The 12,551-nt window shown below is 41.5% G+C and overlaps 1 non-coding gene across 1 annotated transcript; it reads left to right on the forward strand.

Annotated features, from left to right (window-relative positions):
- Window positions 1-7,960: 7,960 nt before the first annotated feature.
- LOC127742055 (small nucleolar RNA R71) lies at window positions 7,961-8,067 on the forward strand. Its single transcript, XR_008003242.1, has one exon. It is a non-coding gene; the product is annotated as a small nucleolar RNA R71 (small nucleolar RNA).
- Window positions 8,068-12,551: the final 4,484 nt, after the last annotated feature.

A 12,551-nucleotide genomic window follows, 5' to 3' on the forward strand; every position in this document is an offset into this window, starting at 1 on the left:
AAAAGTCTTTATTCATTAGCCTTTGATAAGTGGCTCCCGCATTCTTAAGGCCGAAAGGCATTACGATATAGCAATAATTTGCTTTTGGTGTAAGAAACGAGGTCTTTTCTTGATCTGGTGGATACACTGAAATCTGGTTGTAGCCTGAGTATGCGTCCATGAATGAGAGATACTTATATCCTGATGAGGCATCGACTAAAGCATCGATGCTTGGGAGTGGATAAGGGTCTTTTGGGCAGGCTTTGTTGAGGTCGGTGTAGTCGGTGCACATTCGCCACTTCCCATTTGACTTTTTCACCAAGACGACGTTTGCTAGCCATAGTGGGTATTTAACTTCTCTTATGAACCATGCCTCTAGTAGTGCTTGTACTTGTTCTTCTACAGCTTGGGACCGGTCTGGCCCGAGTTTTCTTCGTCTTTGTTGTACTAGCCGAGATCCCGGGTAGACTGCCAGCTTGTGGCTCATTAGCTCGGGATCTATGCCCGGCATGTCGGCAGCTTTCCATGCGAAGAGATCAACATTATCTCGTAGAAACCGTATTAGCAATTCTTTTGCGTCTCCTTTCAGGATCGTGCCAATATTAGTTGTTTTGTCCGATGTATCTCCGATCTGGACTCTTTCTATTTCTCCTTCGGGTCATGGGCGGAGTTCTTCTCGTTTCTGATCTCCGCCGAGTTCGATCGTGTGGAACTCTCCTCCTTTGCCTCGGAGATTTAGACTTTCGTTATAACAGCAACACGCCATCTTTTGATCTGCTTTTATTGTAGCTATCCCTTCTGTGGTTGCGAATTTCATACATAGATGTGGAGTTGAAACTATTGCTCCGAGTTGATTTAACGTTGTCCGACCTATTAAGGCATTGTAGGCTGAGCTTACGTCGACCATGATATAATCTATCTTAAGTGTTCTGGATTGGTTCCCCTTACCGAAGGTGGTATGTAATGATACGTATCCCAGTGGCTGTACTGGTGTATCCCCAAGTCCGAACAGGCTGTTCGGGTATGCTCTTAGCTCTTTTTCTTCTAAGCTGAGTTTGTCGAAGGCAGTTTTGAATAAGATGTCAGCGGAGCTTCCTTGGTCAATTAATGTGCGGTGGAGGTTGGCGTTTGCCAATATGATTGTGATGACCATGGAGTCGTCGTGTCCTGAGATGATTTTGGATGCATCTTCTTTGGTAAACGTGATTGCTGGGATGTCTGGCACCTCTTTCTTGCCTTCGACATGATATACTTCTTTGAGGTGTCACTTGCGGGATGATTTGGAGATTCCTCATCCAGCAAATCCACCGTGTATCATGTGGACATGTCTTTCCGGTGTGCGGGGTGATCGTTCAGATCGTCCGACATCTTCATCCCTTCTTCTTTTTCTTGGTTCTTCGTCCCGGTTGACCAGGAACCGATCTAGTTTTCCTTCCCTAACTAATTCCTCCTCCCCTTTTGCCTTTAAGTGGCTGAGTTGGGGGTATTTTTTCCGTATGGTAGACTTCTTTGTAAATATCTACCAAGGATACCCTAAGAGGGGTGTAGTTATGATATTTTTTGATTTTCTCTCCGGAGCGATCTTCTTTTTTTCTGAATTCTTTATCTTTATCTCGGTAGGCAGAACCGAACCTCGAGGCTTCCCCCAGTCGAGAATTCTCCTCCATGTTGATGTACTTCTGCGCCCGCTCTTGTACTTCGTCTAGGGATGTCGAGTACCTCTTTGATATAGATTGGCTAAGTGGTCCTTCTCATAGGCCATTTATGAGACCCATGATGGCAGCTTTAGTTGGTAGACTTTGTATATCCATGCATGTTTTGTTGAATCTTTCCATGTAGTTGCGAAGACTCTCCCGATCTCCTTGCTTGATCCCTAGTAGACTGGGTGCGTGGTTAGCTTTGTCCTTTTGTATGGAAAATCAGGCCAGAAACTTTTTGGCCAGATCGTCGAAACTCGAGATGGATTTTGGAGGTAGGTTATCGAACCATCTAATGGCTGTCTTGGTAAGAGTTGTTGGAAAGGCTTTTTAGCGAACTGCATCTGAGGCATCAGTGAGGTATATTCTACTTCAGAAGTTGCTGAGATGGTGGTTGGGGTCCGAGGTGACGTCATATAAAGTCATATCCGGAAGTTTGAAATCTTTTGGGATTTTGGTCTTCATAATTTCTCTGGTGAATGGATCTTGATCTTTCTGAAAGCTATCCTCTGTGGAGGGTCGTGTAGCTTTAGTTTTGAAATCGGCTTCGAGTTTCATAAGCTTTTCTTCTAATTCTCGGCGCCGCCTTATCTCCCAACGTAGATCCTCTTCTTTTTTGCGTTGATGTTGGGCTTCTTTCTCAAGTTGCTTCAATCGATTTTGAAGTGTTTCTATCGCCCCAGGATTTGATGAATTTTTGTCTCCATTGGATTTCGGAGTATCTTTAAGTATAGCATCCGTGTTTTTGTGTGGCGTTCTATCTTCCAAACCTTAGTCGTCGTCGTTGTCATGGTTGTCCACCATGGTGTTGGGATGACTTTCAGGTTCCCCAGCAACGACGCCAATGTTCCGAGGGTTACCTGAAACTGTAGGTCGATCTCGGTCGAGATCGTCTGTGTTGGTCGGAACTGACGTATCCGGCAGGTGTATAGCGGCCGGAGCTGGTGTGTCTGACTTGTTGGACCTGATGATGGTGCTGATCCTTCATTCCCGGAGGGTGGGGGGTACCTGCAAGGGACTCCGATGCTTAAGTTAGCAAGGGTATTAAGCAGGTATTGAGTAGAATCAGAGTATGAGTTATACCTGGGTACTCCAGTGTATTTATAATGGTGAGATGAGGCCTCCTGTGGATAAGATATGTTAGTTATCTTATCTTTATCTTTATCTTATCTTTAAGTGAGGTCATCCTTAAGGGAACTGCCTTTATCTCTATGGGCTTGGGCTGCTCTTGGATTTGGGACATGTTCCTCTATTTATGCCCTTTGTTTGGACTCTCCTGTGACTAGGCCGAGCACTTTGAGAAGAGGTCAGGTTGTCCTGACCTGAAGAGGTCGGTTGCTTTGTCTGTAGAACATCCCGGGTCGGACAGCTCGACCCAGGGTATGAACACTTCCTTTCCCCGCCTTGGTCTCATATCTTGTCTCAGCAGCCGGAGTCTCCTACAGAGCTGGGGTCACCAAAGCAATACTTCCACGGGATGATCAGTACATCTCTAACGGGAGATATCTCAGGCCACAACTTGCCACTACCAGCCAGTCCACAGAAGATGCTGCAGTTCCTCCACCATCTACTAGTCAGCTGCTGCATCAAATACTGAAGAGGTTGGACCAACAAGACCAGAAAGCAAAGCTCCGAGAGCGTTGCAACCACCGCCGATTCAAATACCTCAAGGAGCTACTCATAGGCAACCACAGACCTGCTGAGGACCCAGGCAATCCGGACTCCACTTCCTTCACCAGCACAGGGAGCCATGACGGTCCCGACTGTGGAGATACTGCCACCAGCCCACCCTTGTTCTTGACAGATGGCACCGAGGACGGTGCAAAACCTTATGTGTGGGGAGGTCAGTCAGTACCTGACTTCCGAAGGTAATTCTTTCCCCCTAACACCAATTTCTTTCTTCTTTAGAATAGGATAGATTGTATATTAGTAGGTTAATTGCATGCATGTTCTACCTGATTGAAAAGACAATAAGTTTCTTTTAAGACCATATATTTTTTTTTTGAAAATTTCACTAATTTAAATCAAAACATTTATGTTAAATTTGTTTGAAATTGAAATTGGAATAGGATTTTTGAGCTAAAAGAACACACAACCCATGAGACCTTGAGTCTAAATACATGGTTACATTATTTAACCATAAACATTTTTTTCCTTGTGTGTTCACTTCTCTATGATTGTAATCTGAATTTTGTTTTATCCTATATGTCCAAAATTAATGTGTTATGTGCATGCATATGATTGAGGTCATTATTTGTTTAGCTCACGTATCCCAAATAAGCCAACCCTTTTTAATTACCTTTGTTAACCACTTTGAGTTGTTTTAATCCCATTCATTCTATATTGTACCACATTACTAGCCTTAAGCGGAAAACAATTAAAAATCCCAATTGAATCTTTGGTTAGCTTAAGATAGAATTTGTGTGTTAACTAAATATGGGAAAATTATAGGAATAAAGGGTGATAGAAAATATGTCATAATAGAACAAAGGGAATTTGGGTACCTATTCATGTGAAACCATAAAAGGAATTACAAGTCTATGTGCATTGATAAGCTATACCAAAAAAAAATATTTTCTTTATTTTAGTAAATAAGGGGACAAAATTACCCCAATAAAAAGTCAAGAGTTTAAATAATCAATGCACATGTGATAAAATTAAAATAAAGGTTGATACATATATAGAGTATATGTATGTTAGGTAGGAGCTTGGGTTAATTAAAGATTCAATATATAAGCTCACTTAGCCATATGTGTATCCTCACCTTTACCTTAGCCCCCTTACAACCATGAAAAGAAATCATGATGTTTGCATTGGCATTTTAAAATTGTTGATTGATTAGGTGAAAAACAAAATTTTTGAAAGCATGATTAGAGAAGGATAGAGTGATTACCTCATATACTAGAGATGATTAGAGTGCACATGCACCAACAGTAAGGGTTCAATGCTCAGTTCTGTATTCCCTGCTTTCACAAGCTATCTTCTTACAAATTTATCTGCTTTTACAATATGATTTGAATTAGTGAAATCTGCCCCATGTTTTGTCTTAGAGAACTTATCTATTTTTAATCATGTAGACAAACTCATATAGTTGCATTCATATGTATATAGGTTGCATTGCATTACATAAGTCTTACATGTTCCTATTCATTCATATTTATCTCCTTCAACTTAGCATGAGGACATGCTAATATTTAAGTGTGGGGAGGTTGATAAACCACTATTTTATGATTCATATTGTGTTTAATTGTATGGTTTTATAAAGTCTTTGCCCACTTATTCATATGATTTTCATGTATTTACAATTCCTTCCTAAAAATGTCAAATGATTAACAACTTGCTTCCTAAAATCTTTTAGTTATAAATTTTTATCTTCCTTTGTACCATTCGATGTTGTGATGTGTGTGTTAAGTGTTTCAGGCTTCATAGGGCAGGAATGGAATAAGGAATAAAGAGGAAGCGTGTAAAAATGGAAGGAACACAAAGAATTGAGGAGATGACCAGCGAGAAGTCACGCGGTCGCATGGCTGACGTGACCGCGCGAAACAGAAGAAATCACAGTGACGCGCTCGCGTGCCTGATGCAACCGCACGGATTTAAAGCTGCACGAATGACGTGAATGCATGGACGACGCACACGCGTGGTACGAGAAACGCTGAGTGATGCGAACGCGTAGATGACGCGGCCGCGTGGCGTGCGCGATCTGCAGAATTTCAGAAGTCGCTGGCAGAGTTTCTAGGCCGCATTTCAACCCAGTTTTCGGCCCAGAAACACAGATTAGAGCGATGGTACATGCAGAGACAAAGGAACAACATTCATTTCGCATAATTTTAAGTTTTCAGATCTGAATTTACTCCTCCCCTAGGTTTCTCACTTGAACATTCATAATTAGGATTTTGAAGATTTTGGCTTTAACTTTTGAGAAGAGTCTACCTCCGGTACTAGTCACTATAGTTTGTTATTTACTTTTCAATTATTCTTCGATATTCTTAATTCCTCCAGAGTTGACATTGGATTATTTTCACTAGTTATCAATACAGAACTATTTTTATTTTTAATTAAACCCTTTTTTTATTATTTATTATGTCTTCTTTTATTTTTCCCATTGATTCTGTGAAGTCTATAATTATGATGAGTGAGTAGTTCCATAACTTGATTGGGAGATGATTGAAAGGAAACCTTGAGTTGGATTACTTAAGAGAAAAATTGTAATTGGGTTTATTGTTGGAACACCCTCTAGTCATTGACACTAGTCCTTCCCAAGGGAGAGGATTAGGACTTGAGACTAGAAATAGCTTTCCAACTTGCTTGACTTTCCTTTACCTAGTAAGGGATAACTAAGCAGAGCAACCTTCAATTACCAATTAATCTTGAGAGTACTTCAACAAGAATAGGGCTTCCAACTAATCTACTCCCAGTCAAGGCTTTTATTTAAATTATCTAAATTCTCTTATTTAATTTCCTATTTATCAACTCGACCATTTTTGAAAACACCTGATTAATAAAATAGCACATCTTTCTGCAACTCGTTGGGAGACGACCTGAGATTCATACTCCTAGTATATTAATTTCAATATTGTGACAACCCTTCTAAATCGATAAGCGGATTTTCGACTGGTTAAGGACTGTACTTGCAACGTATCTCTTATAATAATTTCTTAACTAGCCAATTTCCACCACGTCAACCTTCCCTTGATATAAGATAGCTATCTTATCTTATGTTTGAGTGAAGTCATCTTATCTTATCTTCTTGGGAGCCGCCTTATCTTTCTAGGCTTTGCCGCCTTTAGATTTGTGCTTTGCTCCTTTATTGGGCTTGCTTTGGGCTCCCATGATGATGTGGCCAAACTCTTTGAGAAGAGGTCGGGTAGTCCTGACCTGAAGTGGTCGGTCGACTTGTCTTCGATCAGCCTGGGTCGTACAACTCGACCCAGGGCTTGAACACCTATGATATAGGGGATTTGGAAACTCCCTGGGTCTTTCATTTTCTGGGAAGCTTCTTTTGTATGATGGCACTACACTCCTCAATTAGCACTATGGTCTCTTTTTCTCTCCAGTTTCTTTTTCTTGTCATAAGCTCTTTCAGAAATTTGGCATAAAGTGGCAATTGCTCCAATGCTTCAGCAAATGGTATGTTAATTTGGAGCTTTTTGAAGATCCCTAAGAATCTAGAGAACTGGCTATCCTTTCCATCTTTCCTTAGCCTCTGATGATATGGTGCCTTTGGCACATAAGGCTTCAAGATTGGCTTTGGTGAGGATGGGGCAGGGATCTCTTCTTTATTATTATTTCCATACTTCTCTGTAGCCTCTTCTTCATGGTTATCCTGGCTCGGGGTTGCTTTTTCTACAACTTTCCCGCTTCTAAATGTGATGGCTTTGCACTCCCCTTTTAGGTTGGCCATGGCATCACTGGGAAATATATGTGTGGGCATTGAGATTTGTTTGGATAGGATCCCCAGTTGTGCTTCCAGCTTTGAGATTGCTGTGCCTTGATTCTTCATATTTGATCTGTATTCTTCTTGATTGGCATCTATCTTTCTTTCAGCCTATGTTTGTCTTTCCAAGATGGTGGAGATGGCTCCTGTAAGCTGTGATGATAGTTGTGCTATTGCAACCTCTACTCTCTCAAAGTTGCTCTTGATTTCACATGGTTGTAAGGTTGAGATTGATGCGTCTTGATGGTGGTTATTGTGTGTTTGCTGGTTGGAATGGTATAATGGGTTTTGTGAATTGTGGTAGGCTCTATTGTTGCCTGATTGATGGTTGGGGTTGTGAGTGTTGTATTGGTTGGATGGGTAAGGTTTTTTGTGATCTTGGTTGTGGCTTTGTTGGTTCCCCCCCCCCCAAAAATTTGGGTGGTTCTTCCAGTCTAGGTTGTATGTCTTGGAGTTACGATCATATGGTGGTCTAGAATTATGCACATAGTTGGCTTACTCCAATTCACATTCAACTTCTGGTGCATCTCATTCTTGTTGAGGGGTTTGGGCTTGAATAACTAAGACTTGATTGTTCTCCATCTTCTTGGTCAAGGCTGTTAGTTGTGCACTAATCACTTTGTTTTGAGCTAACAGGGCATCCATTGAATTGAGCTCCATTACCCCTTTCCTTTGAGTTCTTTCTGAAGCATAAAAGTACTCATCCTCAGCCATAGTCTCAATGACATCTATGGCTTCTTCAATGGTCTTCTTCTTGTTGAGTGATCCTCCTAAAGAATGATCTACTCCTTGCTTTGACTCACATGACAGCCCTTCATAGAAGATGTGTAGTTGCACCCACTCATTGAACATATCCTGTGGGAATTTCCTTGTCAAATCCTTGAACCTCTCCTAGGCCTCATAGAGTGTTTCACCATCTTGCTGTCTGAAAGTTTGCACCTCAGCTCTTAGCCTGTTGACTCTTTGTGGAGGGTAAAATCTTGCTAGAAATTTTTTTACAACATCATCCCATGTGGTTAAGCTCTCCTTGGGAAATGCTTCCAACCACTTTGCTGCCTTATCTCTGAGTGAGAAAGGGAACAAAAGTAGCTTGTAGGTGTCAGGATGTACACCATTGGATTTTATAGTATCGCAGATCCTCAATAATGTATTGAGATGTTGGTTTGGGTCCTCCTGGGCACCTCCTCTATATGAACAGTTATTCTAGACAAGTGTGATGAGTTGGGGTTTCAACTCAAAGTTGTTGGCATGGATTGTTGGTTTCAGGATGCTACTGCCACAGTTTCCTGGATTTAGATTGATGTAGGAGCCTAAGACTCTCCTCTCTTGCCCAGCATGATTGCCAGTTTCCTCCGCAACATGGTTATGTGCTTATTCTTCCATGGTGGGTTCTAGATCTCCTTCCACTACTTTCTCTCCAATAATGCCTTTGCCTCTTGCTTCCCTCCTTAATCTAAGGAAGGTCCTCTCAGGTTCACTATCGAAGGAAGATGAAGTTTCTCCCCTTCTACCTATCATACATTCAACAAACAGCAAATAGAGGAGAAGTGGAAGAATCACCTTAGTTAAGATTAGTGGTTAACTTGGTTGATGCAATTAATAAAACAGTTAAAAGGATGGAGATATGGACAATGGATAATTTGAATGATCTCAGCAAAAAGACCAAAATCCGAATAAAAAGTAAAGAACAATGTTGAAGAAAGAAAGAAGAAAAAAATAACAAGGTAGTTAAAATGCTTAATCTAGCTCTCCAATCAATTTAATCATTGTCAAATTCAAATTAATCCCCGGCAATGGCGCCATAAAGCTTGATGATTCCGAATTCACTCCCCATAAAAAATTGATGAATCTGCTCTTTTGGCAAGCGCACCAAAATTATCGTCAAGTAATAACCCACAGTGGAGTTGGATCGTATCCACAAAGATTGGTTGATTTGAACAACTTTAATTAATTGGTGAATGAGTCAAGCTAAACAGAATAGATTGTGATTGCAGAATTGTAAATGGGCAGAATTATAAATGACATAAAAGTAAAGAAAGACAATAAAGTGCAGAAATGGAAATGGCAAGAATGTAGAGGGCAGAAGTTTAAATGACATAAATGTAAATGGGAATGGGAAATTGCCAAATGTAAAAGAAAGCTATTAAAAAAGTGATAGATGAGGATGGGGGAATTCATTGAGATTAGGAGATGTTGTCTCTTTGGATTAAATCTAGCTTATATCCTCCTCAATCATGCAACTCATTGACCTCTTGGAAATCATGATTGACTGAGTCTCAATCCCTTGGTGACTCAATCTCTCAGATCTTGATCAATAGCCAATTTCTTGGTCTAATTGCTCATGAAGAGAAATATGCTTGGTCCCTGATTATACCACACATCATCATAGGTCCAAGTTGAGAGAGGATTTTATATCACCATATCCAAACACTAAAACCCAGATTCTACTCAGGTGTGAGAAGGGATTTCTAGCACGGTTTCATGATTCCTTTTCCAAGGTTCCCATGAAACCCATTTTGCATTCAATCTCTTTTCCATGATAATTGAACACTAAGCACGAAGAATGAAATCCCTTCTAGCAAATCAAAGAGAAGATGAAGACAAGAAGAAATTTTCTATCATCAATCCATCAAGTACAATAGAGCTCCCTCTCTCAATGAGAGGGAATTTAGCTACTCAAAGCTCAGAGAAAAGTACTCAAGATGAAGAAGATAATGAAGTAAAAAGTAAATCGAAAAGCTATTCTACACTTAGCCTCCTAACTTCTTGAAGCCCTTTCTTAGTACTTCTTGGGATTATTTATACTACTCCTAGTTCTAAAAATAAAAGAAATACAAAAAGTGAAAAGAAAAATTACAATTTGGAAGGAAAAGAACTCAATAAACGTGATCTCCCAGCTGGCGTGTGGCTGGCGCTTCAGTGGCGTGCCACGCTTTCCTCTGATTCTGGCTTGGCGTGCCATGCCCAGCTCATCAAGTAGCACGCCCTCCTTCAGAAACATCCCTGGTGTGCCACGCCTTCGACCTCAAGTGGCAGGCCCAGGGTCTTTTTAACCATTTGTGTAGCCTGGCATGATACGCCTTCGAGCCCGAGTGGCACGCCCAGGTTTTCTCCCTCTTCTTCTTGCTTCTGGAAAATTGAACTAGCGTGGCACGCCCAGGATCTGGTGTGTCACGCCCATGCTGTGTGCTTGATCCATCTCTCTGGATAGTTGAACTAGAGTGGCACACCCAGGGTCTGGCGTGCCACGCCCATTTGGGTGCTTGGCTCCTTCACTGGCGTGCCATGCCCAACATTCAAGTGGCACGCCCAGTTCCTTCTTGGTTGATTGGTGATCATGGTGTGCCACGCCTGAGACTCAAGTGGCAGGCCTGGGTGGAGAATGGTGGCTGGCGTGCCATGCCTTCGACACCATGTGGCACGCCCTTATGGTTGGCCTCCTAACTCCCTCTTTGGAAAATACAACCAGTGTGCCACGCCTAGAGGCTGGTGTGCCACGCCCATCATTTTGCCTTAGTTCCATTAGATGGCGTGCCACGCCCAGCATTCAAGTGGCACGCCATAGTGAGATTTTTGAGCTGGCATGCTGGTGCACGAGATTGTGATCATCAATGGCACCATCAACATGGTACACACAATTGCAATCTCAACTCTTTATCACAACTTCGCACAACTAACCAGCAAGTGTACTGGGTCGTCCAAGTAATAAACCTTACGCGAGTAAGGGTCGATCCCACAGAGATTGTTGGTATGAAGCAAGCTATGGTCACCTTGTAAATCTTAGTCAGGCAAACTCAAATGGTTATGAATGATGAATAAAACATAAAGATAAAGATAGAGATACTTATGTAATTCATTGGTAGGAATTTCAGATAAGCGTATGAAGATGCTTTGTCCCTTCCGTCTCTCTGCTTTCCTACTGTCTTCATCCAATTCTTCTTACTCCTTTCCATGGTAAGCTGTATGTAGGGTTTCACCGTTGTCAGTGGCTACCTCCCATCCTCTCAGTGAAAATGTTCAACGCATCCTGTCACGGCACAGCTATTCAGTTGTCGGTTCTCGATCATGTCGGAATAGAATCCAGTGATTCTTTTGCGTCTGTCACTAACGCCCCACAATCGCGAGTTTGAAGCTCGTCACAATCATTCAATCATTGAATCCTTCTCAGAATACCACAGACAAGGTTTAGACCTTCCGATTCTCTTGAATGCCGCCATTAATTCTAGCTTATACCACGAAGATTCCGATTAAAGGATCCAAGAGATATCTTAGATTGGGTGGATATCTCTTGGATTCTTTAACCGGAATCTTCGTGGTATAAGCTAGAATTGATGGCTACATTCAAGAGAATCCGGAAGGTCTAAACCTTGTCTGTGGTATTCTGAGTAGGATTCAATAATTGAATGACTGTGACGAGCTTCAAACTCCTGAAGGCTGGGCGTTAGTGACAAACACAAAAGAATCACTGGATTCTATTCCGACATGATCGAGAACCGACAGCTGAATAGCCGTGCCGTGACAGGGTGCGTTGAACATTTTCACTGAGAGGATGGGAGGTAGCCACTGACAACGGTGAAACCCTACATACAGCTTGCCAGGGAAAGGAGTAAGAAGGATTGGATGAAGATAGTAAGAAAGCAGAGACACGGAAGGGACAAAGCATCTTGATACGCTTATCTGAAATTCCTACCAATGAATTACATAAGTATCTCTATCTTTATCTTTATGTTTTATTCATCATTCATAACCATTTGAGTTTGCCTGACTAAGATTTACAAGGTGACCATAGCGTGCTTCATACCAACAATCTCTGTGGGATCGACCCTTACTCGCGTAAGGTTTATTACTTGGACGACCCAGTACACTTGCTGGTTAGTTGTGCGAAGTTGTGATAAATAGTTGAGATTACAATTGTGCGTACCATGTTGATGGCGCCATTGATGATCACAATTTCGTCCACCAAGTTTTTGGATAATTTATACGCTTTTTGCATTGTTTTTAGTATGTTTTTAGTATATTTTAGTTAGTTTTTAGTATACTTTTATTATTTTTTAGTTAAAATTCACTTTTCTGGATTTTACTATGAGTTTTTGTGTTTTTCTGTGATTTCAGGTATTTTCTGGCTGAAATTGAGGGTCCTGAGCAAAAATCTGATTCAGAGGCTGAAAAGGACTGCAGATGCTGTTGGATTATGACCTCCGTGCACTCGAAGTGGATTTTCTGGAGCTACAGAAGCTCAATTGGCGGGCTCTTAACGGCGTTAGAAAGTAGACATCCTGGGCTTTCCAGCAATGTATAATAGTCCATACTTTGCCCAAGATTTGATGGCCCAAACTGGCGTTGAAAATCAGCTTCAGAATTCCCAGCGTTTAACGCTGGAACTGGCATAAAAATTGGAGTTAAACGCCCAAACTGGCATAAAAGCTGGCGTTTAACTC

The sequence above is a fragment of the Arachis duranensis genome, chromosome 9 (genome assembly GCF_000817695.3).
Source record: "Arachis duranensis cultivar V14167 chromosome 9, aradu.V14167.gnm2.J7QH, whole genome shotgun sequence".
Taxonomy (NCBI): domain Eukaryota; kingdom Viridiplantae; phylum Streptophyta; class Magnoliopsida; order Fabales; family Fabaceae; genus Arachis; species Arachis duranensis.